This window comes from Mirounga angustirostris, unplaced genomic scaffold (genome assembly GCF_029215605.1).
Source record: "Mirounga angustirostris isolate CCGP_5_RB_7025 unplaced genomic scaffold, mMirAng1.0.hap1 SCAF_11, whole genome shotgun sequence".
In the NCBI taxonomy this organism is placed as follows: Eukaryota; Metazoa; Chordata; class Mammalia; order Carnivora; family Phocidae; genus Mirounga; species Mirounga angustirostris.
Window position 1 is genome coordinate 59,648,567 of NW_026991719.1, and position 24,256 is coordinate 59,672,822.

At 43.2% G+C, this 24,256-nt stretch overlaps 1 long non-coding RNA gene across 6 annotated transcripts in view; it reads right to left on the reverse strand.

Annotated features, from left to right (window-relative positions):
• Window positions 1–23,761, reverse strand: part of LOC123847837 (uncharacterized) — a 41,328-nt gene extending 17,567 nt beyond the window's left edge. For 2 of the 6 annotated variants that reach the window (XR_010406156.1, XR_010406154.1), the window contains exons 1-2: window positions 3,074–21,623; window positions 1,530–1,622 (exon numbers count right to left, since the gene is read on the reverse strand). This is a non-coding gene — a long non-coding RNA (uncharacterized LOC123847837). The other 4 variants (XR_010406155.1, XR_010406157.1, XR_006791607.3 and 1 more) reach the window with 4 other exon arrangements.
• Between the last annotated feature and the right edge of the window lie 495 nt (window positions 23,762–24,256).

The following is a 24,256-nucleotide window of genomic DNA, read 5'->3' on the forward strand; positions in this document are numbered from 1 at the left end:
CATCCAATCCAATCTGTAAGACTCGAAGCAGAAGAAGGCATTAGCTCTGTTTAATCATACACATCAGTAGTCTTCACCATCCAAATTTATAAGGTTTGGGGGAACAGTTAGCTCAGTTCAGCTATCAGTTTTCTTCTTTCTTTAAGCTGGTAAAAAATTCTCCCAGGATGCTTTCACAAATAAGAATATCTTAGCAGCCACCACAGATCAACTTTTAAAATTCTTTACTTAAGTCAAAAACTCCCATGCAGGTATACATTTTAGCAGCCACCAGAGATCAACTTTTAAAATTCTTAAGTCAAAAACTCCCATGCAGGTATACATTTGCTAACCAGGGCCCAGATATCCTGAAAAATTATGAATGCTTTATCATAGCAGCCCCAGGTCTTACGATTTCCTACAATTTAGGGAGGTTGTTAGAGAAATGTGTAGATAAGTTACAGAAAGATAGGTAGAAAAAGTAAAGGGGGATATGGGAGAAGATGCACAAAACCAGGGTCAGAAAACTTCTTCCAATCCTGTATATTAAGGTTCTCTAAGGAAGAAAGTCAGAAAGGAAAACACAATAACCATGTAGGGAAATGCAAAAAAAAAAGAAAAAAGAAAGAAAGAAAGAAAGAAACTTAAGTGCCTTCAATTTTCCAAATGACAAAATGTCATTTTTAAAGATTGAGATACTCAATTCAAGTCTCTGTCTTAATTCATCAACCATCCCTAGACACTGAAGTTGAGATGGATGGTGATTTGATCTAAGGTTAGAGACAGAACCAAAGGTCAGGTGTTCTTAGTCCCAGTTCAGAACTTTTTCATAATTTTGCCAGCATCTCATTCCTTCTGCCCCCAAACCCATGAAAAAAATAGTGACTCATTCCAGGGGAACCTGGGTGACACAGTCAGTTAAGCATCCAACTCAGTTTCGGTTCAGGTGGTGATCTCATGGTGGTGGGATTGAGCCCCACATCAAGCTCTATGCTCAGAATGGAGTCTGTCTGAGTTTCTCCTCCTCCCTCTGCCCCTCCCCAACCTCACATTCTTTCTCTCTCTCTCTGGAATAAATAAATCTTTTTAAAAAAGTGATTCACTCTATTTAAGAAATTATGTGCTTCATTAAAATGCATTTGCAAAAAGCAAGAAATACTGGTGTAGGGTCTGTAGACCCTCAGCTTATATATCCCGAGTAAACTGACCAGGGTGCTCCCTAGTCACACTTTTCATTTTCCCCTTGCCACTTTGTTCATTAAGGATGTTTCTTCCACTCTTCTTCCTCTGTGCCCCACAGAACTTCCCAACATTTTTTATGGTACACATCAAATTGCCCAATACCATAATGATTTGTTAATTTGGGGATCCTCCTTATCAAGAATCATGTCTTTGGTTTTATTTATTCCAGTGTGACCCAACAAAGTTTGTGGAATTAACACAAGGATTATCTCAATTTTGAAGATGCCCACATTCGCAGAGAATCCCATTTTACAAATGCTAAAGACTTTATTTCAAGCAATGAATTGAAATATAACTCCAAGATTCACCTTTGGATGCTGTCTAGTGCAGGCTTCAATCCACTTAAAGTTGATCCATCCTTCCTCTTGACTGGAGGTACAAAACCAGCTCAGAATTCATCCCTTTAAAACAAATTCCAATAAAGTTATACTTGTATATTAATATAGAATAATTTGATTAGTAACAATAGAAGATCTCATAAGCATAGACCAGTGTTTCTCAAATTGGGGTGATAAGAACCCTGGGGGTTTGTGGATATATCTTCATGGATCCCTAAATCCTATATAAATTATATAAAACATTTATATCTTTAATAAAGGTATCTTAAAACTGGAAAACGTTTACATTTCAAATAACTTTAAGTCAGTGTTCCTCAAAACATTTTGTTCCTTTAAAAGGCATTTTATCCTGACAAATTACTTCAGTTTGAGAAACAATGGCATAGACCACATTTCCAAGAAGGCTCAGGACCATTTGTATACTACACTACCCCCAATCAGTCAGACTGGGGGATGTCTTCAGGCACTGGTGGGAAACAAGCCATGAGGAAATATGGATATGAATTAAAATGGGCAGTAAGCAATGCCACTCAAAATGGTTCTTCTTGCTCCTGCCAGGATGCATGGATGTGCACCAAAAAGTCTCAAATATGATGTTAATATTTTTTTCAGCTGGACCTCTGTGTTTGTTTTACATCAGGGACACTAAGCTTTTTAGCTTACCAATGTATCTGTATAAAAAGATGAAGGGGAAAGGGTATAATTGACTTCATAAAGTGGGCAATGTCATAGTTTTCTTATAAAACTTATACTTCTCCATTGCCTTCTTGCCAAACAGGTTCCACAAATACCTCCAACTAAAAAGGCATCGCTACTCTCATGTTTTGTGGCAGAGATAGAATAAAAAGGCACAAAAGGCCAATATATCATATTTATACCCCCAATCCCTGAACCTTGAAAAGCTCAAGCTTATAATGAGATTTAACAATGAACAATTTCCCAGCCTTGGCATATAGCCAAACACAGTAGCTAGGCCTTATCTCTTTAATCACTTTTCATACTTCCAAAAGAGGTAAAAACCAAATTACATTAAAATAAACCAACTGGACTATACCTATGGCTGCAATATTAAATCATATCCTGGACCAAAGCGAAAAAGTAAACCCACTTCCCTCTTTAAGTTTATCCAACTAACTTCAAACCCTAGTGGGCTCCCTTTTTAAAATTCTGTAACTTATAATTCACACAATGCAGCACTTGATTATCATTTCCTAAAGGTATTTCAAGTGTGCTTATATTAGCTCCTCGGCAATACATCACAGGAATGAGGTTATAGAGGACCACATCATTTCTACCCCTCACTTTGGTGTAACCCAGCATAGGGCGGGGTATACAGTATTTCTGTTGGTTAACTCATATGGTGATATATATATGTATATATATATAATTGCAGATGAGGTAGGAACAGGGAAGGAGACTTACAGGACCCTCTTGACTTTTCTACAGGTATCATTTTAAGAGAATGAAAATAGAACAGGGAAAAGATTACTTAATAACTACAAAGTAGTACTTACAGTATTCTAAAGAGCCAGAGACTCTTCTTACAGCGGTCCAAGGAGCTAGTAGTGCATACTGCACCCTGAGCTGGGCCGATCTTTTGACATCCTTGTTAGAGGAATAGTATCCTTTTTCAGTGATTACAAAGAACTGCTGTTGTGAGGACTAGTTATTTGCTTCAGCAGTTCCATATTAGATACTTTTCTGCCACACCCTGCACACTAGAGGCTAGGATATTATTCATTTTACCAGGAAGCTATCTCACTGTTGAAAATTTATGTCCAGAAGAATGACTAGATCTTGGCTTATTTTTCCTTTAATATAAAACAGGGAAATTGGTCCCATCATTTCTAAGTCCTCACTTCAGTGTAGTGCTTCAGGCTACTTTAAATTAGCAGAATTAAACAGGGTGCATTTTATTTATGTAATAGATTAATCAGGTAAAGTGAACTATGGTTTTCCAAAGTGCCTCAGCATATGTTCTCTCAGTTCATTCTTTTATAGCAATCTTCTTGAAATAAGTGTGGCTGATGATCCAGATGAAGAAATTTAAGGATTAGAAAGTTTAGGTAGTTTTTCTAAAAGTGAACGGTGGTAAAGCCCGAATAAAGAATGGTTTTAAAATGGTGGTAGAGCCCAAAGATATGTGTCTGAAGAGTTCTGCTCTAGAACTCTTGGGAATACGAAAATAGCAAGATTCACAGTGGTCTATCCACAGACCCACCACCCATAGTAAAATGAGAGACACTGGTCATCAGGTACATAGTATAAATGGGTTTTTGGACTTCAAAAATTAAATGACCAGGTTTACAATTCCATCTTGCAAACAGCATTTTTTTTTTTTGTATCCTGGCAACCGGCACTGTACACTAGCAATATACAAGAGGGGAAGAGAGATTCTTGGCCAGGCAATCTGCTCTGGAAGGAAGAATGCACAGATGGTGCTAACCTTTCTTCCTGGGGAGACAATTTTCAACTGATACTTATATTGAAAATCCATAATAAAGGGCAGCAATCCGGCTTTCTAGGCCTGACTTGCCTTGAGCATTTTGCTCAGTAAAGCAGTAACAAAGGTGGGTAGGGACGGTTCCTGTCCCAGAATGTGACAACTGGAATTGGATCACTAACAAATGCAGAAAAAGGAGTGAAGGCCCATCCACTTAATTCAGGTCTGCTTTTGGTAGTCAGTACTGCACACTTGACATCAAAGTGGTAGGAAAATCGTGGGCTGATGAGCGGGAAAATGGGACAATCAGTACTGTGTCAATAACACAGAAGGGACTTTGGGTAGTCAGCAATGCAATGCAAAGAAGTGGAGGGGTCCATGTCCGATGGGTGGGACTAAGGAAAGTACAACTGAGGCATTACAGCAATATAAAGTGGGTAAGGCAATGACACAGGGATTGTTAATGTTTTAAGTCCAAGAGCAAGGGCCTTGCCCAGTCAACATTCCCCAGCAATAATGCAAAGGGGGGGGGAGGGACAATCTATTTAATGGCTGAATAGATGAACACCTGAAACTGTGACAAAGGTCCATAGGAAGGGTCCAAGGGTGAGCACGGGTTGGGAAGAGGGAGGATAAGGGGAAGACCATGACTACTTGGAATTTTATAGATAGGAGCAATACAAAAGGAGAGGGAGTATGGGTTGCTATTTGATAGACAAGTTCACAGCATACTGCAATGTTTATACTTAAATTATGTCATGCAAAATTGGGGCTGGGAATGTTTGCCTAACAAGGCCAGGGAGGAAAAACTCATTGCTAATTGCCATTGTGCCCATTAACAGTCCCAGGAGAAGTTTTGTGTGGTCAGCACAAAGTATAATAGTATAGTAATTACTATAGTAATGCAAAGGGGGTTTAAGGGAATGTTATCCTAAATCTAACAGAAGGGAACATAGATAATTGCCCATTGACTGTCCAAGAAAGGGACCTTAGTCAGTACCCCTGATGTATACAAAGGGAGTACATAGGTCCCATCATTGCTAGTGGGGCATATTAATTGTCCAAGAGCTGAGGTCATGATAGCAGTCCTCAGCAGCAATCCAAAGGCAATGGTAGGGGCATAAAGCATCCTTTCACACTGCACAAATCCACAAACAAATACAAGTATGTATATTAATACTCTCAGGAAGAGCTCATTTATGGTTAACATGCCCCTGATGCAAAGGGAGTTTGAGGGGATGCAATCCTAGTCCAACAGAAAAGATGGACAATTGCAATTATACACATTAAAGTCCAAAAGAAAGGGCATTAGGTAAATAGCATCTCCTTACTCCAAAGCAAAGAGGGTACAGGGGTTCTAGTATAAGGCATGCTTAGCAAACTGCATTTATACACATGAACTTTCCAAGTGAAAGAGTTTTAAATAGTGGACACTACCTGCTAAACATGCTAAGGAAGTAGGTAGGGTCCTTATTGAGTACATAAAACAGGAAAAAATGCAATTGCACGTACTAACAGTCCAAAAGAGGGCCTTAGTTCATCAGCACACTCTGCTGTATTGCAAAGGGAAGGTGAGGGTATAGGACCTTAGTCTACTGAAGACAAGAGAACAATTTCAATTATGAATGTTAGCGGTTTGCTACAAGGACCTTTGGGAGAAAAGAGTATCCCCTGCAGCAGTGCAAAGGAGGTATGATAGTTTTGGAAGTGACAGGGTTGTGGAAAACTACAATTCTGCGCATTAACTATCCAAATGTAAATGTCTTAGCAATGGGCACCACCTACTGGAAGGCTTAGAAGTAGGGGTGGGTGGTGTCTCCTCATCTAGTGCCTAAGAACCCAGACAAATGCAATTACGCACATTAACAGGACAAGTTAGGGGTCAGCAACCTTGGTATACTGCAATGACATACAACAGGGTAGGACGAACTAAGCTGCAATTATGTACATTAATGCCTAAGGGATATGGTATGGTTAATTAAAACCATGTACCTTGTACAAATATAAGGATCTTAAAGTAATGGGCACTCCCTGCTAAAAGGTAAAGGGAGTGGGGAGAGGGGTGTCCTTAATTCAGTGTACAGAAACATGTGCAAATGCAATTACGCATAACCACAGGCCATGAATAAAGGCCTTAGTGATCAGTACCCCTGCTATACTACAAAAGGGGTCTGAGAGGGTAGTACCTTATTCAAATGGGATGAGCCATGTGCAATTGTGCACATTAATATCCATGGTGCATGGTTGTGGTCAATTACAATTGTGTTCCTTGACTGCTCAAGTGTAACAGCCTTGTAGAGGGGGCACTCCCTGCGTAATAGATAATAGATAAGAGGGAGTGGGGAGAGGTGTTCTTCTCTAGTACACAGGAACCCAGACAAATACAATCATACATCTTAACAGGCCAAGAAATGGGACCTTATGAGTCAGAATTTCCTGCAGTACTTCAAAGGCAGTGTGAAGGGTAAGAATCCTAATTTAATTGTCATTATGCACATTAACAGTTTGAGAAAGAGGCCTTAAATTGACAGTATCCCATGCAGTAAAGCTTAGAGGTTCTGAAGAGTCAGGGACCCAAGTTAACTCAAAGAACAGTGGACAACTGAAACTACACACATCCACAGTCCCAAGAGAAAGGCTTTAATGTGATCAGTCACCTCTGTTTCAGTAAGTGCAAAGTTCTGAACTTAGGCACAGTTGTGGACAACTGAGTGTGTACAAAACAACAAGGTTGTGCACATTTAACTGCATTAGTGTGTAATATCTTGAGTAGTAGGCACCTCCTGCTAGAATATAAATAGTATGGGGAGGATGCTTACCTGGTGTACAGGTATAAGAGCAAATGTTAAGTATGCACAAACAGTCCAAGGGCGTGAATCTTGGCTAGTCAGAAGCCCCTGGAATAATGTAAATTGGGCAAAGAAATGAGATCTTACTCTAACATAAGGGAGCATGGATTGCTCTAATTATGCACATTTAAACTGCACAGGAGAAGCAGTCATAGTTGGTCAGCACCCCTGACACAGAGAAGGTGTTATGGGGGTGGGATCCCAGTGCAATTTGGCTTAACTGTCCAACAGAAAGGCTGTAGGTCAGTACCCCCATATAATACTAAGAAGTAAGGATATTAGCTTATTAAGAGGGCACATGCACATTAAGAGTCCCAAGAAAAGAACTTTAAGATACTAGCATCCCCTGATGTAATATAAAAAAGGTGGGAAATTAGTTTAAAGAGAAGGACCATAATCATTGGAATTTTGCACACAAATAGTCCTGGAAAAAAGTAACTGAGGTAATTAATTCCAAGAGAGTACAGAGGACTTAAATGAAAGACATAGTGTGGTCAACTACTATGGTTCACTTTATCCTAGTACAAAGGTCTTAAATAAAGTGCATCCACTACTGAATACATGGGAAATTAGTGAAATCTTATCTACTGCAGAGAAAAAGGAACAAATACAATTATGCACATTAACAATGCAAAAAAAGGGGGGGCCTTGGTTTTCAGCAAACCCCTACTGTAACGTTAACAGGGTGTGAGTGAATGGGATACACCTTAATAGTCCCAAGTATCTTCTGAGGTAATGTAAAAGGAGTGAGAGGGCATGGGACCCTAGACTAACAAGAGGGACCACAACTGCATTTAAGCACATTCACAGTCCCAAGTACCCTCTGCTATAATGCAAAGACAGTAGGAGGGCATGGGAAAATATACTAACAAAGGGAACCACTGCTAAAATTAAGCACTTTATCCTCCCCAAATATACTCCCAGATAATGTAAAGGGAGTTGGTGGGCATGGGTTCCTACAAGACAGAAGGTACCACAGCTGTGAGCATTTGACAGGCCCAAGTATTCTCTGCTGTAATGCAGAGTTGGAGGTGTAGAATCCTAAACTAACAGAAGGGAACACGGCTGCAATTAAGCACCTTTCAGTACGAGATCTGCTCCCAGGTAATATAAAGGGAGGAGGTGGTCATGACTAGCAAAATGGACCACACCTGTATTTAAGCACAGTAACAGTCCCAAGTACCACGTGCTGTAATACAGCAAAGGGAGTTAGAGGGCATCGGATCCTAGACGAACAGAGGGCACCACAGGTGCAAATGAGCACTTTAACGATCCCCAAAGTCCTCCCAGGTAATGTAAAGGGAGTAGAAGCGGATGGGATCCTAAACCAACAAAAGTGACTACACTTTAAGTGTTAAGTACTTTAACAGCCCCAAGTACCCACTGCTATAATGCAAAAGAGTAGGAGGGCATGGGAAACTAGACACACAAAAGGGACCACAGCTCCAACTGAGCATTTAAACAGTCCCAAATACATCCTCAGGTAATGCAAAGTGAGTTGGAGGACATAGGATCCTAGGTTAACAAAAGGGATCAGGACTGCAATTAAGCCCATTAAAAGTCCCAAATATCCTCTGCTGTAATGGACAGAAAGTTAGAGGGCATGGGATGCTAGACTAACAGAAGGGTCCACAGCTGCAAGTAAGCATATTACAGTCTCAAATCTGTTCCTAAGTAATGCAAAGGGAGTTGGAAGGGACTGGAAACTAGACTAATAGAAGGGACAACAACTGTAATTAAGCTCGTTAACATTCCCGTATCTGCTCCCAATAATGTAAAGGGAGAAGGGAATGAGATCCTAGACTAACGGTCGGGACCACACCTGCAATTAAGTACTTTAACAGTCCCAAGTACCATCTGTTGTAATGCAAAGAAAATAGGAGGGCATGGGAACAATACTAACAAAAAATGCTCGATTTAGTTGTGTAGCGCCTTCTAACAGTCCCAAAAATCCTCCCAGGTAGTGTAAACAGAGTAGGAGGAGATGGGAACCCAGGAATTACAGAAGGTACAACAGCAGCAATTAACAATCCCAAGGACCCTCTGTTGTAATGTAAATTGAATAGGAGGACATGGGAAACTATACTAATAGAAGAGACAACAGCTGCAATTAAGCAATTTAACGGTTCCAAATACACTCCCAGGTAACACAAAGGCAGTTGGAAGGCTTGGGATACTAGACTAACAGAAGGGACCACAGCTACAGTTAAGCCTATTAACAATCCAATGCCCTCTGCTGTAATACAAAGGGAGTTGGCCAACACTGGGATCCTGTAACAACAGAAGGGACCACAGGTGCCATTAAGAACTTTTTAGTTCCAAATACTACCAGGTAATACAAAGGTGTAGGAGGACATATTAGTAGTCCCAAGTAGTCCTTGCTGTGTGCAGAAGGAGTTGGAACACACGGGACCCCAGACTTAACAAACGGGACCACAGCTGCAAACAAGCACATTAATAGTCCCAAATCCACTTCCAGGTAATACAAAGTGAATAGGAAGGGATGGGACCCTAGACTAAGGAAAGGGACCATAGCTGCAACTAAGCACTTTAACAGTCCCAAAGACAATCCCAGGGAATACAAAGGGAGTTAAAGGATGTGAGATCCTAGACTAACAGAAGGGACCGTGGCTGCAATTAAACACCTTAAAGGTCTCAAGTACCCTCTGCTGTAATGCAAAGGAAGTAGGAGGGCATGGGAAACTAGACGAACAGAAGGGACTGTAACTGCAGTTATGCACAAGAACAGTCCCAAATGCCCTGCCATGTAATGTAAAGGGAGTAGAAGGGGAATGGGATCCTAGACTTGACAGAAGGCACCACAGCTACATTCAAGCACCTTAAAGGTGCCAAGTACCCTCTGCTGTAATGCACAGGGAGTTGGAGAGGAGGGAATCCGACATTAACATGAGGGACAAGGCTTCATTTAAGCATATAAGAGACTTCATATACATTACGTATAATGCAAAAGTAGTTAGGTGGGGATAGGATTTAAGCACAATAACAGTCTCATGTAAACTCTGTAATGCAAACTGAGTAGGAGGGGATGGGATCCTAGACAAACTAAAGGGACTCTGGTGGCAGTTAAGCACATTTACAGTCCCAAGTATCCTCTGCATAAAGGCAAAGGAAATAGGAGGGGATGGGATCCTAGACTAACAGAAGGCACCATAGCCGCCTTTGAGGACCTTAAAGATCCCAACTACCCTCAGCTGTAACGCATAGGGAGTTGAAGAGGATGGAATCCTACACTAACATAAGGGACATGGCTTCATTTAAGCACATTAACAGTCCCATGTACGCTCCATGATAATGCAAAGGGAGTAGGTAGGGATGGGATTCTGGTCTGTAAGAAGGGACCATAGCTGCATTACAGCACATTAACAGTCCCTCACACCCTCAGTGGTAATGCAAACCCTGTAGGAGGGGATGGGATCCCAGACAAACAGAAGGGACTATAGCAGCAATTAGGCACATCAACAGTCCCAAGTACCCTCTGCAGTAATGCAAAATAGGAGAGGATGGAAACATAAACAGAAGGGGCCACAGCTGCATTTAAGCACCTTAAAGGTCTCAAGTACCCTCTATGTAATGCAAAGGAAGTGAGGTGGGGATGGGATCCTAGACTAACAGAAGGCACCATAGCTGCCTTTGAGGACCGTGAAGATCACAACTACCCTCTGCTGTTAATGCATAAGGAGTTAGAGAGGATGGAATCCCTACACTAACATATGGGCTGTAGCTGCATTTAAGCAACATTAACAGTCCCATGTACCCTCCATGATGCAAAGGGAATAGGTGGCGATGGAATCCTCGTCTAACAGAAGGGACCATAAGTACATTTAAGCACATTAACAGTTCCTCGCACCATCGGTGATAATGCAAATGCTGTAGGAGGAGATGGGATCCTAGACAAACAGAAAGGACTATAGTGGCAAGTAGGCACATTAACAGTCCCAAGTATCCTCTGCAGTAATGCAAAGGGAGTTAGGTGGGGATGGGATCCTAGACTATCAGAAGGCCCCACAGCTGTGTTTAAGAACCTTAAAGGTCCCAACTACCCTCTGCTGTAATGCACAGGGAGTTAGAGAGAATGGAATCCTACATTAACATAAGGGACCATAGCTGCACTTAAGCACATTAACAGTCCCAAGTACCCTCTGCAATTATGCAAATGCAATTAGGTGGGGATGGAATCCTAGGTTAACAGAAGAGACTTTAGCTGCCTTTAAACACATTAACAGTCCCTTGTACTTTTTGTGGTATTGCAAACCCTGTAGGAGGGACAGGATCCTAGACAAACAGAAGGGACTGTAGTGGCAATTCGATACATTAACAGTCCCTTGTACTTACTGTGGTAATGGAAACCCAGTAAGAGGACAGGATCCTAGATTAACAGAAGAGACAGTAGCTGCATTCAAACACTTAATTGTCCCTTGTACCTTCTGTAGCAATGCAAACGATTTGGGAGGGGATGGGATCATAGACAACAGAAGGGACTTTAGTGGCAATTAGGCACATTAACTGTCCCAAGTATCCTCTGCAGAAATGCAAGGAAGTAGGAGGGGATGGGATCCTAGACTAACAGAAGGCACCATAGCTGCCTTTGAGGACCTTAAAGAACCCAACTACCCTCTGCTGTAACACACAGGGAGTTGAAGAGGATGGAATCCTACACTAACATAAGGGACCATGGCTTCATTTAAGCACATTAACAGTCCCACGTATGCTCCATGATAATGCAAAGGGAGTAGGTAGGGATGGGATCCTGGTCTAAAAGAAGGGACCATAGCTGCATTACAGCACATTAACAGTCCCAAGCACCCTCTGCAATAATGCAGACAGAGTTAGGTGGGGACCAGGTCCTAGGTTAATAGAAGAGATCTTAGCTGCGTTTAAACACATTAACAATCCCTTGTACCCTCTGTGGTAATGCAAACGGTGTGGAATGAGACGTGATCTTAGACTAACAGAAGGGATTGTAGCAGCAATTAGGCATGCTAACAGTCCCAACTATCCTCTGCAGTAATGCAAAGTAGGAGAGGATAGGAACATAAACTAACAGAAGGGGCCACAGCTGCATTTAAGCACCTTCAAGGTCAAAACTACCCTCTGCTGTAATACACAAGGAGTTGGCCAGGATGGAATCCTACAAACTTAAGGGTCTGTGGATGCATTTAAGCACATTAACAGTCCCATGTACCCTCCATGACAATGTAAAGGGAGTATGTGGGAACGGGTTCCTACTCTAATAGAAGGGACCACTGCTACGGTAAGTTCATTAGCAGTCTCAAGTGCCCTCTGCAATAATGCAAAGAGAATTAGGTGGGGATGGGAACCTAAGTTAACAGAAAAGACAGTAGCTGCATTTAAGCACCTTAACAGTCCCTTGTACTCTCTTTGGTGATGCAAACCATGCAGGAGAGGATAAGAATCTAGACAAACAGAAAAAACTATAGCGGCAATTAGGCACATTAACAGTCCCAAGTAGCCTCTGCAGTAATGCGAAGGAAGTAGGAGATGGGAACAGAAACAGAATGGGCCATACCTGCACTTAAGCACCTTAAAGGTCTCATGTACCCTCTGCTGAAATGAAAGGAAGTAGGAGTGCGTGGGAAACTAGATTAACAGAAGGGACTATAGCTGTAATTAAGTTCATTAACAGTCCCAAACACCATCTGCTCTAATGCAAAGGAAGTGGGAGGGCATAGGATCCTAGACTAAAAGAAGGGACTGTAACTGCAGTTACGCACAAGAACAGTCCCAAATGCCCTGCCATGTAATGTAAAGGGAGTAGAAGGGGAATGGGATCCTAGACTTGACAGAAGGCACCACAGCTACATTCAAGCACCTTAAAGGTGCCAAGTACCCTCTGCTGTAATGCACAGGGAGTTGGAGAGGAGGGAATCCGACATTAACATGAGGGACAAGGCTTCATTTAAGCATATAAGAGACTTCATATACATTACGTATAATGCAAAAGTAGTTAGGTGGGGATAGGATTTAAGCACAATAACAGTCTCATGTAAACTCTGTAATGCAAACTGAATAGGAGGGGATGGGATCCTAGACAAACTAAAGGGACTCTGGTGGCAGTTAAGCACATTTACAGTCCCAAGTATCCTCTGCATAAAGGCAAAGGAAACAGGAGGGGATGGGATCCTAGACTGACAGAAGGCACCACAGCTACATTCAAGCACCTTAAAGGTGCCAAGCACCCTCTGCTATAATGCACAGGGAGTTGGAGAGGAGGGAATCCGACATTAACATGAGGGACAAGGCTTCATTTAAGCACATTAACAGTCCCGTGTACACTGTGTGCTAATGCAAAGCGAATAGAAGATGGAGGGGACCTAGACTACTGGAAGGGACCACAGCTAAAATTAAACATATTAATAGTCCCAAGTAGTCCTTGTTGTGTGCAGAAGGAGTTGGAACACACAGGACCCCAGACTAACAAACGGGACCACAGCTGCAAAGAAGCACATTAATAGTCCCAAATCCACTTCCAGGTAATACAAAGTGAATAGGAAGGGATGGGACCCTAGACTAAGGAAAGGGACCATAGCTGCAACTAAGCACTTTAACAGTCCCAAAGACAATCCCAGGGAATACAAAGGGAGTTAAAGGATGTGAGATCCTAGACTAACAGAAGGGACCGTGGCTGCAATTAAACACCTTAAAGGTCTCAAGTACCCTCTGCTGTAATGCAAAGGAAGTAGGAGGGCATGGGAAACTAGACGAACAGAAGGGACTGTAACTGCAGTTACGCACAAGAACAGTCCCAAATGCCCTGCCATGTAATGTAAAGGGAGTAGAAGGGGAATGGGATCCTAGACTTGACAGAAGGCACCACAGCTACATTCAAGCACCTTAAAGGTGCCAAGTACCCTCTGCTGTAATGCACAGGGAGTTGGAGAGGAGGGAATCCGACATTAACATGAGGGACAAGGCTTCATTTAAGCATATAAGAGACTTCATATACATTACGTATAATGCAAAAGTAGTTAGGTGGGGATAGGATTTAAGCACAATAACAGTCTCATGTAAACTCTGTAATGCAAACTGAGTAGGAGGGGATGGGATCCTAGACAAACTAAAGGGACTCTGGTGGCAGTTAAGCACATTTACAGTCCCAAGTATCCTCTGCATAAAGGCAAAGGAAATAGGAGGGGATGGGATCCTAGACTAACAGAAGGCACCATAGCCGCCTTTGAGGACCTTAAAGATCCCAACTACCCTCAGCTGTAACGCATAGGGAGTTGAAGAGGATGGAATCCTACACTAACATAAGGGACATGGCTTCATTTAAGCACATTAACAGTCCCATGTACGCTCCATGATAATGCAAAGGGAGTAGGTAGGGATGGGATTCTGGTCTGTAAGAAGGGACCATAGCTGCATTACAGCACATTAACAGTCCCTCACACCCTCAGTGGTAATGCAAACCCTGTAGGAGGGGATGGGATCCCAGACAAACAGAAGGGACTATAGCAGCAATTAGGCACATCAACAGTCCCAAGTACCCTCTGCAGTAATGCAAAATAGGAGAGGATGGAAACATAAACAGAAGGGGCCACAGCTGCATTTAAGCACCTTAAAGGTCTCAAGTACCCTCTATGTAATGCAAAGGAAGTGAGGTGGGGATGGGATCCTAGACTAACAGAAGGCACCATAGCTGCCTTTGAGGACCGTGAAGATCACAACTACCCTCTGCTGTTAATGCATAAGGAGTTAGAGAGGATGGAATCCCTACACTAACATATGGGCTGTAGCTGCATTTAAGCAACATTAACAGTCCCATGTACCCTCCATGATGCAAAGGGAATAGGTGGCGATGGAATCCTCGTCTAACAGAAGGGACCATAAGTACATTTAAGCACATTAACAGTTCCTCGCACCATCGGTGATAATGCAAATGCTGTAGGAGGAGATGGGATCCTAGACAAACAGAAAGGACTATAGTGGCAAGTAGGCACATTAACAGTCCCAAGTATCCTCTGCAGTAATGCAAAGGGAGTTAGGTGGGGATGGGATCCTAGACTATCAGAAGGCCCCACAGCTGTGTTTAAGAACCTTAAAGGTCCCAACTACCCTCTGCTGTAATGCACAGGGAGTTAGAGAGAATGGAATCCTACATTAACATAAGGGACCATAGCTGCACTTAAGCACATTAACAGTCCCAAGTACCCTCTGCAATTATGCAAATGCAATTAGGTGGGGATGGAATCCTAGGTTAACAGAAGAGACTTTAGCTGCCTTTAAACACATTAACAGTCCCTTGTACTTTTTGTGGTATTGCAAACCCTGTAGGAGGGACAGGATCCTAGACAAACAGAAGGGACTGTAGTGGCAATTCGATACATTAACAGTCCCTTGTACTTACTGTGGTAATGGAAACCCAGTAAGAGGACAGGATCCTAGATTAACAGAAGAGACAGTAGCTGCATTCAAACACTTAATTGTCCCTTGTACCTTCTGTAGCAATGCAAACGATTTGGGAGGGGATGGGATCATAGACAACAGAAGGGACTTTAGTGGCAATTAGGCACATTAACTGTCCCAAGTATCCTCTGCAGAAATGCAAGGAAGTAGGAGGGGATGGGATCCTAGACTAACAGAAGGCACCATAGCTGCCTTTGAGGACCTTAAAGAACCCAACTACCCTCTGCTGTAACACACAGGGAGTTGAAGAGGATGGAATCCTACACTAACATAAGGGACCATGGCTTCATTTAAGCACATTAACAGTCCCACGTATGCTCCATGATAATGCAAAGGGAGTAGGTAGGGATGGGATCCTGGTCTAAAAGAAGGGACCATAGCTGCATTACAGCACATTAACAGTCCCAAGCACCCTCTGCAATAATGCAGACAGAGTTAGGTGGGGACCAGGTCCTAGGTTAATAGAAGAGATCTTAGCTGCGTTTAAACACATTAACAATCCCTTGTACCCTCTGTGGTAATGCAAACGGTGTGGAATGAGACGTGATCTTAGACTAACAGAAGGGATTGTAGCAGCAATTAGGCATGCTAACAGTCCCAACTATCCTCTGCAGTAATGCAAAGTAGGAGAGGATAGGAACATAAACTAACAGAAGGGGCCACAGCTGCATTTAAGCACCTTCAAGGTCAAAACTACCCTCTGCTGTAATACACAAGGAGTTGGCCAGGATGGAATCCTACAAACTTAAGGGTCTGTGGATGCATTTAAGCACATTAACAGTCCCATGTACCCTCCATGACAATGTAAAGGGAGTATGTGGGAACGGGTTCCTACTCTAATAGAAGGGACCACTGCTACGGTAAGTTCATTAGCAGTCTCAAGTGCCCTCTGCAATAATGCAAAGAGAATTAGGTGGGGATGGGAACCTAAGTTAACAGAAAAGACAGTAGCTGCATTTAAGCACCTTAACAGTCCCTTGTACTCTCTTTGGTGATGCAAACCATGCAGGAGAGGATAAGAATCTAGACAAACAGAAAAAACTATAGCGGCAATTAGGCACATTAACAGTCCCAAGTAGCCTCTGCAGTAATGCGAAGGAAGTAGGAGATGGGAACAGAAACAGAATGGGCCATACCTGCACTTAAGCACCTTAAAGGTCTCATGTACCCTCTGCTGAAATGAAAGGAAGTAGGAGTGCGTGGGAAACTAGATTAACAGAAGGGACTATAGCTGTAATTAAGTTCATTAACAGTCCCAAACACCATCTGCTCTAATGCAAAGGAAGTGGGAGGGCATAGGATCCTAGACTAAAAGAAGGGACTGTAACTGCAGTTACGCACAAGAACAGTCCCAAATGCCCTGCCATGTAATGTAAAGGGAGTAGAAGGGGAATGGGATCCTAGACTTGACAGAAGGCACCACAGCTACATTCAAGCACCTTAAAGGTGCCAAGTACCCTCTGCTGTAATGCACAGGGAGTTGGAGAGGAGGGAATCCGACATTAACATGAGGGACAAGGCTTCATTTAAGCATATAAGAGACTTCATATACATTACGTATAATGCAAAAGTAGTTAGGTGGGGATAGGATTTAAGCACAATAACAGTCTCATGTAAACTCTGTAATGCAAACTGAATAGGAGGGGATGGGATCCTAGACAAACTAAAGGGACTCTGGTGGCAGTTAAGCACATTTACAGTCCCAAGTATCCTCTGCATAAAGGCAAAGGAAACAGGAGGGGATGGGATCCTAGACTGACAGAAGGCACCACAGCTACATTCAAGCACCTTAAAGGTGCCAAGCACCCTCTGCTATAATGCACAGGGAGTTGGAGAGGAGGGAATCCGACATTAACATGAGGGACAAGGCTTCATTTAAGCACATTAACAGTCCCGTGTACACTGTGTGCTAATGCAAAGCGAATAGAAGATGGAGGGGACCTAGACTACTGGAAGGGACCACAGCTAAAATTAAACATATTAATAGTCCCAAGTAGTCCTTGTTGTGTGCAGAAGGAGTTGGAACACACAGGACCCCAGACTAACAAACGGGACCACAGCTGCAAAGAAGCACATTAATAGTCCCAAATCCACTTCCAGGTAATACAAAGTGAATAGGAAGGGATGGGACCCTAGACTAAGGAAAGGGACCATAGCTGCAACTAAGCACTTTAACAGTCCCAAAGACAATCCCAGGGAATACAAAGGGAGTTAAAGGATGTGAGATCCTAGACTAACAGAAGGGACCGTGGCTGCAATTAAACACCTTAAAGGTCTCAAGTACCCTCTGCTGTAATGCAAAGGAAGTAGGAGGGCATGGGAAACTAGACGAACAGAAGGGACTGTAACTGCAGTTACGCACAAGAACAGTCCCAAATGCCCTGCCATGTAATGTAAAGGGAGTAGAAGGGGAATGGGATCCTAGACTTGACAGAAGGCACCACAGCTACATTCAAGCACCTTAAAGGTGCCAAGTACCCTCTGCTGTAATGCACAGGGAGTTGGAGAGGAGGGAATCCTACATTAATAAGGGACAGAACTGCATTTAGCACATTAACAGTCCCATGCACATTGGTGTGCTAATGCAAAGCGAATAGAAGGGGATGGAATCCTAGACTAACAGAAGGGATTGTAACTGCAATTAAGCACATTTACAGTCCCAAGTAGCCTCTGCAGGAATGCAAAGGAAATAGGAGGGGATAGGAACATAAACTAACAGAAAGGGCCATAGCTGCATTTAAGCACCTTAAAGGGCCCAAGTACCCTGTGCAGTAATGCATAGGGAGTTAGAGAGAATGGAATCTTACAGTGACGTAAGGAACCATAACTGCCTTAGAGGACATTAACAGTCCCAAGTACCCTTCGCAATAATGCAAAGGAAGTTAGACAAGGACTGGATCCCAGGTTAAGAGAAGAAACCATAGCTGCCTTTAAGCACATTAATAGGCCCTTGTAACTTCTGTGGTAATGCAAACCCTGTAGGAGGGGATGGGATCCCAGACAAAAGAAGGGACTACAGTGGCAAGTAGGCACATTAATAGTCCCAAGTATCCTCTGCAGTAATGCAAAGTAGGAGGGGATGGGAACATAAACAGAAAGGGCCATAGCTGCATTTAAGCACCTTAAAAGTCTCAAGTACCCTCTGTTGTAATACAAAGGAAGTGGGAGTGCATGGGAAACTAGGTTAACTGAAGGAACTATAGCTACAATTAAGCTCATTAATAGTCCCATTGTACCCTTCATGATAATGCAAAGGGAGTAGGTGGGGATAGGATCCAGCCGAAGGGACCATAACTGCAATTATGCACATCAACAGTCCCAAGTACCCTCTGCATTTAAATGGAGAAAAAGGGATCCTAGGTTAACAGAGACCATAGCTGCCATTTAAGCACATTAGCAGTCCCTTGTACTCCGTGTAATGCAAACTCAGTAAGAGGGAGGGGACTGGGATCCTAGACAAACCGAAAGAACTCTGGCAGCAATTACCCACATTACAGTCCCAAGTATCCTCTGCAGAAATGCAAAGGAAGTAGGAGGGGATGGGATCCTAGACTAACAGAAGGCACCATAGCCGCCTTTGAGGACCTTAAAGATCCCAACTACCCTCAGCTGTAACGCATAGGGAGTTGAAGAGGATGGAATCCTACACTAACATAAGGGACAGAGCTACATTTAAGCACGTTAACAGTCCCATTGTACACTTTATGCTAATGCAAAATGAGTAGAAAGGGACAGGATCCTAGACTAACAGAAGGAATTATAGCTGCAATTATGAACATTAACATTTCCAAGTATTCAGTGCAGTAATGCAAAGGAAATAGGAGGGGATGAGAACATAGACTAACAGAAGGGACTATAACTGCCTTAAGCCCCTTAAAGGGCCCAAGCAGCCTCTGCAGTAATGCAAAGGGAGTTAGGTGGAAATGGGATTCTAGGTTAACCACAGGAGACATCGGAGATCGCCATTTTGCACATGAACAATTTTAGGAGAAGAGCCTTAGGTAATTAGCACCTTTTAGATGTAAAGATGGTGCAGAGTTCCTAATACAAAAGGCTCAGTCTAATCAATTAATATTGTACACACAAAGTATCCTAAGTGTATAGTTCTTTAGTAAAGGTCCCCTGCTAGAATACAAAGGGAGTGCGTGTGGCTAGTTCACAGAATACGTGCCAATGCAATTATGAAAATTATCAATTCAAGAGGATCCTTGAGTGATCAGCCCACATTATAGCATGCAAATGGGATATAGTGGCCCTTTTAAATGGACAGGACTCTGCACAACTGCAACTGTGCAAATTAACTGTCCAAGAACTGAGTTCTTGAATAATCTGCACTCCCTAGCAATATCCCAAAGAGGTTAGGATGGGGTGGGATTTCATTTTTCATTGCACAGCACCATGGATATATGCAATTATGCACACCAACTGTTTAAAAGAATTGACCTCAGGTAATCAGAACTCCTCATAAGCAATGGCATAAAGATAAGGTTATATCCCAAACTAACTGGTGGGGCCATGGGCAATGAGGATTTTATATATTAATGCAAGGTAGTAAGCAGTCTGCACTACCTAGAAGTAATGAAAAGAGCATGGGTGGGTCTTGTCTTTCAGACAGGACCATGAACAATAATAATTGTACTCATTAATATCCCAAAGTTAAAGGACTCTGAGGATGAGCACCTCTGCTATAATGCAAAGAAGTTGCAAAGGATTTGTGTAATGAACAGGGGCGTGGACAATTGGGATTATACTCATTACTCATTCAAGGAATATGATCCCAGGTAGTCAGCACTTCCTAGTAGCAATGCAAAGGGGATGGAGGGTCATTGATTACTGGGCAAGACGATGTACAATAACAATTTGGTACTTTAATCCCAGAAGCAGGACAAAAATGGTAGGGTGCCTTTGTTTAATGAACAAGGCTGATACAATTGGGACTGAGCATGTTAACCGTTTAAAGACTCATGTTCTCTGCACCCACTCCTGAATTCAGCACAAGGGTATTGGACTGGGATCTAATCCAATGGGCAGGATTATGGACAATTAAAATTTCACTCAGTGTAGAGTTCAGGTGGATCAGCACAATTTATGAACACTGCCCAGAAAACTGGGACTGTGACTACTGCAGCAATGACAGAGGAATGGTTTCTCCTTCCTGAAGGGCACGGGAGAGATGATGAATAACCAAAATTATGAACAATAGGTGTCTGATATGAAGCTCTTAAATAACATTTTCTAACATTAACACAAAGGTACATGGACTGTTTGTTCTAACATGGGACAGTGGGCAAATGGGATTGTGTACATTAATTGAAAATGACTCAAGTAGTCAACTCAGAAAATTAGCAATGCTAGAGAGGCAGATAGGGTATTCCAGTCTTATGGACCAGCAATGGACAACTTATTTTTAGCACCAAATCAATGCAAATTGGGAATGACTTTAGGGGTGATGGCTGGGGCTGGGCCTGGGGCTGGGGCTGGGCCTGGGGCTGGGCCTGGGGCTGGGGCTGGGGCTGGGGCTGGGGCTGGGCCTGGGCCTGGGGCTGGGACTGGGGCTGGGATTGGGACTGGGATTGGGACTGGGGATGGACCTGGGGCTGGGGGCGGGGCTGATGCTGGGGCTGGGGCTGGGGCTGGGGCTGGGACTGGGCGGCTGGGGCTGGGGCTGGGGCTGGGGCTGGGGCTGGGGCAGGACGCAGGGCAGGGGAAGGGCTGGTGCCAGATGGTCGGCGGTGGGGGGGGGGTCGGTTGCTGGGAGGAGGGCTGGGGAGGATCTGGGGGCTGTGGAGACAAGGAACCACAGAAAATTGAAACTGTGGGCATTAACTTTCAATAATGTTTGACTAGAGGAACAAGTCCACAGCAAGTCAAGTTTCCTGATAGGTAAGTTATTAATTAGTGCAGCATTCAGGATGGCAACAAAGCAAGGCCTGGACTGGAGTGGACCTTCAAGTATTCCTTATTACATTTAACCATAAAGTTAAAATTTTAATTATTTCTGTGTTATGACTTTTCAAAAATCCAAAAGGAAGTAGTTTATTAAGTCAATTTCAAAGTAAAAAAGTAGCAAAAAGTTTTTAAACGCCAATTTGACTTTGAATATCTAAAGCCAAAAAAAATAGTTTAAGCAATTTGTAAAAAAGAAACTGAAAACTTTAAGGAATTTTAAGGAACCCAAAAATGAAAACTCATTTAATGTAATTGAATTCTACAAATAAGCTCCTAAATACATTCCCAAAATAGTCACTTAAAGCTTAAAACTAAAACTAGCAAACCACATAATCAAACTATGTAAGACTGACATCCAAGAAATAAATATAAATCAAAATCCGACCCCAGCATTAGCCACGGGGTAGGTGTTCCTCTTGAGGAAGGCAGGGATTCCTCTTCTGCCACCTGTTGGCCAACGATCATCTGTGATCCATTCTGGTTCTTGCCAGGACTCACCACCATGTTCACACCTGGCAGGCATGGAGCACTGCCCCTGGCCACATTGCAGAAGAGCAAAGGCCCGGGGGGAGGGGGGTAGACTAGCCATAGGCCATGGCACCAATGCAGAGAAATGGGGGTTAGGTTCAGCCCAGAGCCAAACATCCAACACTGCAAGAGGCAGTGCTGGAGGGGAGGGAGCAAATCAGAGGGGAGGGAGCAAGTGAGAGGGGAGGGAAGTGGTAAAGGCAAGTGTCCTTGGAAAGACCTTGGGTACCACCCACTGAGAGGAGAAGACGTACAAACATGGCTCCTCTGCTTCCTCCTGACTGGCTGAATAAAGACGGCAGTGAGGTGCTATGCTAACTCACACAGTCTAATTCCATCCTCCAGTAATTGGCTATGCCCAATTCTACCACCCTTTCTGATTGGGTGGGTCATGAGGCAATCCAACATTGTCCATCCCACCTTTCTCTCACTTTTCGCGGCAAACACGACAACGCCCGCCATCTTTAACAATGCGGCAGGCCCACCTGGTGCAAAGCCCGCCAAGAATGTACCGGGCAAAAATCCCCGCCACGACGTCCACGTGACAAACTGCCATGATATCCAAATGACAAGGTCTGCCATATTGTCCCTGCGGCAAAACCTGTCAGGAAATGCATACGGCAAAGAAAAAAGCCCGCCATGTTTTACACTGCGGCAAGTACTCCAGCCGCCATCTTTTACTATGTAACAGAATATTTGCACCGCCATGCTGTGTACTAGAACAAAGACACCACCATGATGTGGCCTTCCCGCCACATGAACACTGCAGCAAAATTGGGTCCGCCATTTTGGACACTCTAACAAAGCAGAGAGCCATGCTGAGCAATGCCGCAAACCCAAAATCGCCATTTTGAACCCTGTGCCTAAGTCTTCTCCCTATCATTTTCGACCAGCCTCTTGTAACATGACACAAGACCATCCTGTTTTTCTACCCCATGATACCACAGTTCATGCAAAGCTCCTAACAAGCTCCAAATCAGCTCATTCAAAACATTTAGCTAATGCAACGCATATAACTGCCTTTGCCTGTCCCGCTATCCATCTTAGCTCCCTAATTTATAGTTGGCACAAACAACCAGCCCCCAACCGACCGGCTAAAGTGGCCGCCATCTTTCCTCCCCAACCTAACTAACCCCTTAGCCTAACTGCAAAGTCATCTCCCAGCCAAAGCCGTAGGTTCACTCACACAACACCAAACGATTAGCAGCATAAATTTGTAGACATTCCAGATAGCACAACCAACACTTTCATCCATAAAAGGCCCCGATGGGCAATGAGAAAAAAAAAAATCTAAACAGGTATCCACAGCCCCGATGGGCAAGGAAAAAAAAAAAATTAAGGCAGGTATCCGAGGCCCCGATGGGCAAGGGAAAAAAAAATAATAAAAGCAGGTATCCGAGGCCCCGATGGGCCAAAAAGTAAATTTTTTTTAAAGCAGGTATCCATTGCCCCGATGGGCCAGGGGGTTGGGGAGAGAGAGGGGGACACAGCAGGTATCCGAGGCCCCGATGGGCTAAGGGGGAAAAAAATAATAAAAGCAGGTATCCGCGGCCCCGATGGGCAAATTAAAAAAAAAAAAATTAAAAGGCAGGTATCCACAGCCCCGTTGGGCAAAAATAATAAGAATGATGATGATGATGATGATAATAATGAAACCCGGTATCCGCAGCCCCGATGGGCAAAATACAGAATAGAGAAGGAAAAAGAAAACTAAACCACGAAAAAAGATACATCAACCAAAAATCATTCCAATGAAAAATTCCTTTAAAACTGAAAATTGCCTAAAAATATCCCAAATACCTGAAAAATAGGGAGGAGGTGTCAAGAAAGCACTCGAAGAAAGTTTAGGATTATCAAAATATTTTATGGAATTTTGGTGAATTTTCTTAAAGAAATACGCCATAAGAGGTGGTTGGGGCTGGAAAATGTTCCAGAAAGAACCACACGGGCAAAGATATCCACTCTTATCGAGCTTCCAAGCCGGGAAGGGAAGAAATATGGCGGCAGCAGCAAATTGCGGTGCTTTAAGAAGTGAGGGGGAGGGGACCTGAGGGCGGAGGGAGTAGAAGAGGAGTGGCCTAGAAGATTGAAAGCCAGACATCTTTGTGGTTTAACTGGTTCAAAATTTAACCAGTAACAAGAAAAAGGGAGATTTCAAGAAAACAGCAACATGTTAGAAAGAACACTAGACTGGAAGTAGGCTTCATTTCTTGACCACAAATTCAATGGGTTTTCAATGGGTTCTTATCTATAAAATAGGGACGTTGAGTAAATCAAATTAGATAACTGAGGCTAAAATTCTCCACAAATAGCATAGCAAGTGAAAGGGTTTTAATTTAGTTTGGTTTTGAAATGGGAAGAAGGGGGAGGTAAAGCTTTGATATGTTGATAAAGAATCCCAATACCTCTTTCAGCCAGAATGTGTAACTCCCCCACCAAACGTTTGAACCAAGGAAGCTAGGAAGGGTACTACATTAAGGTTA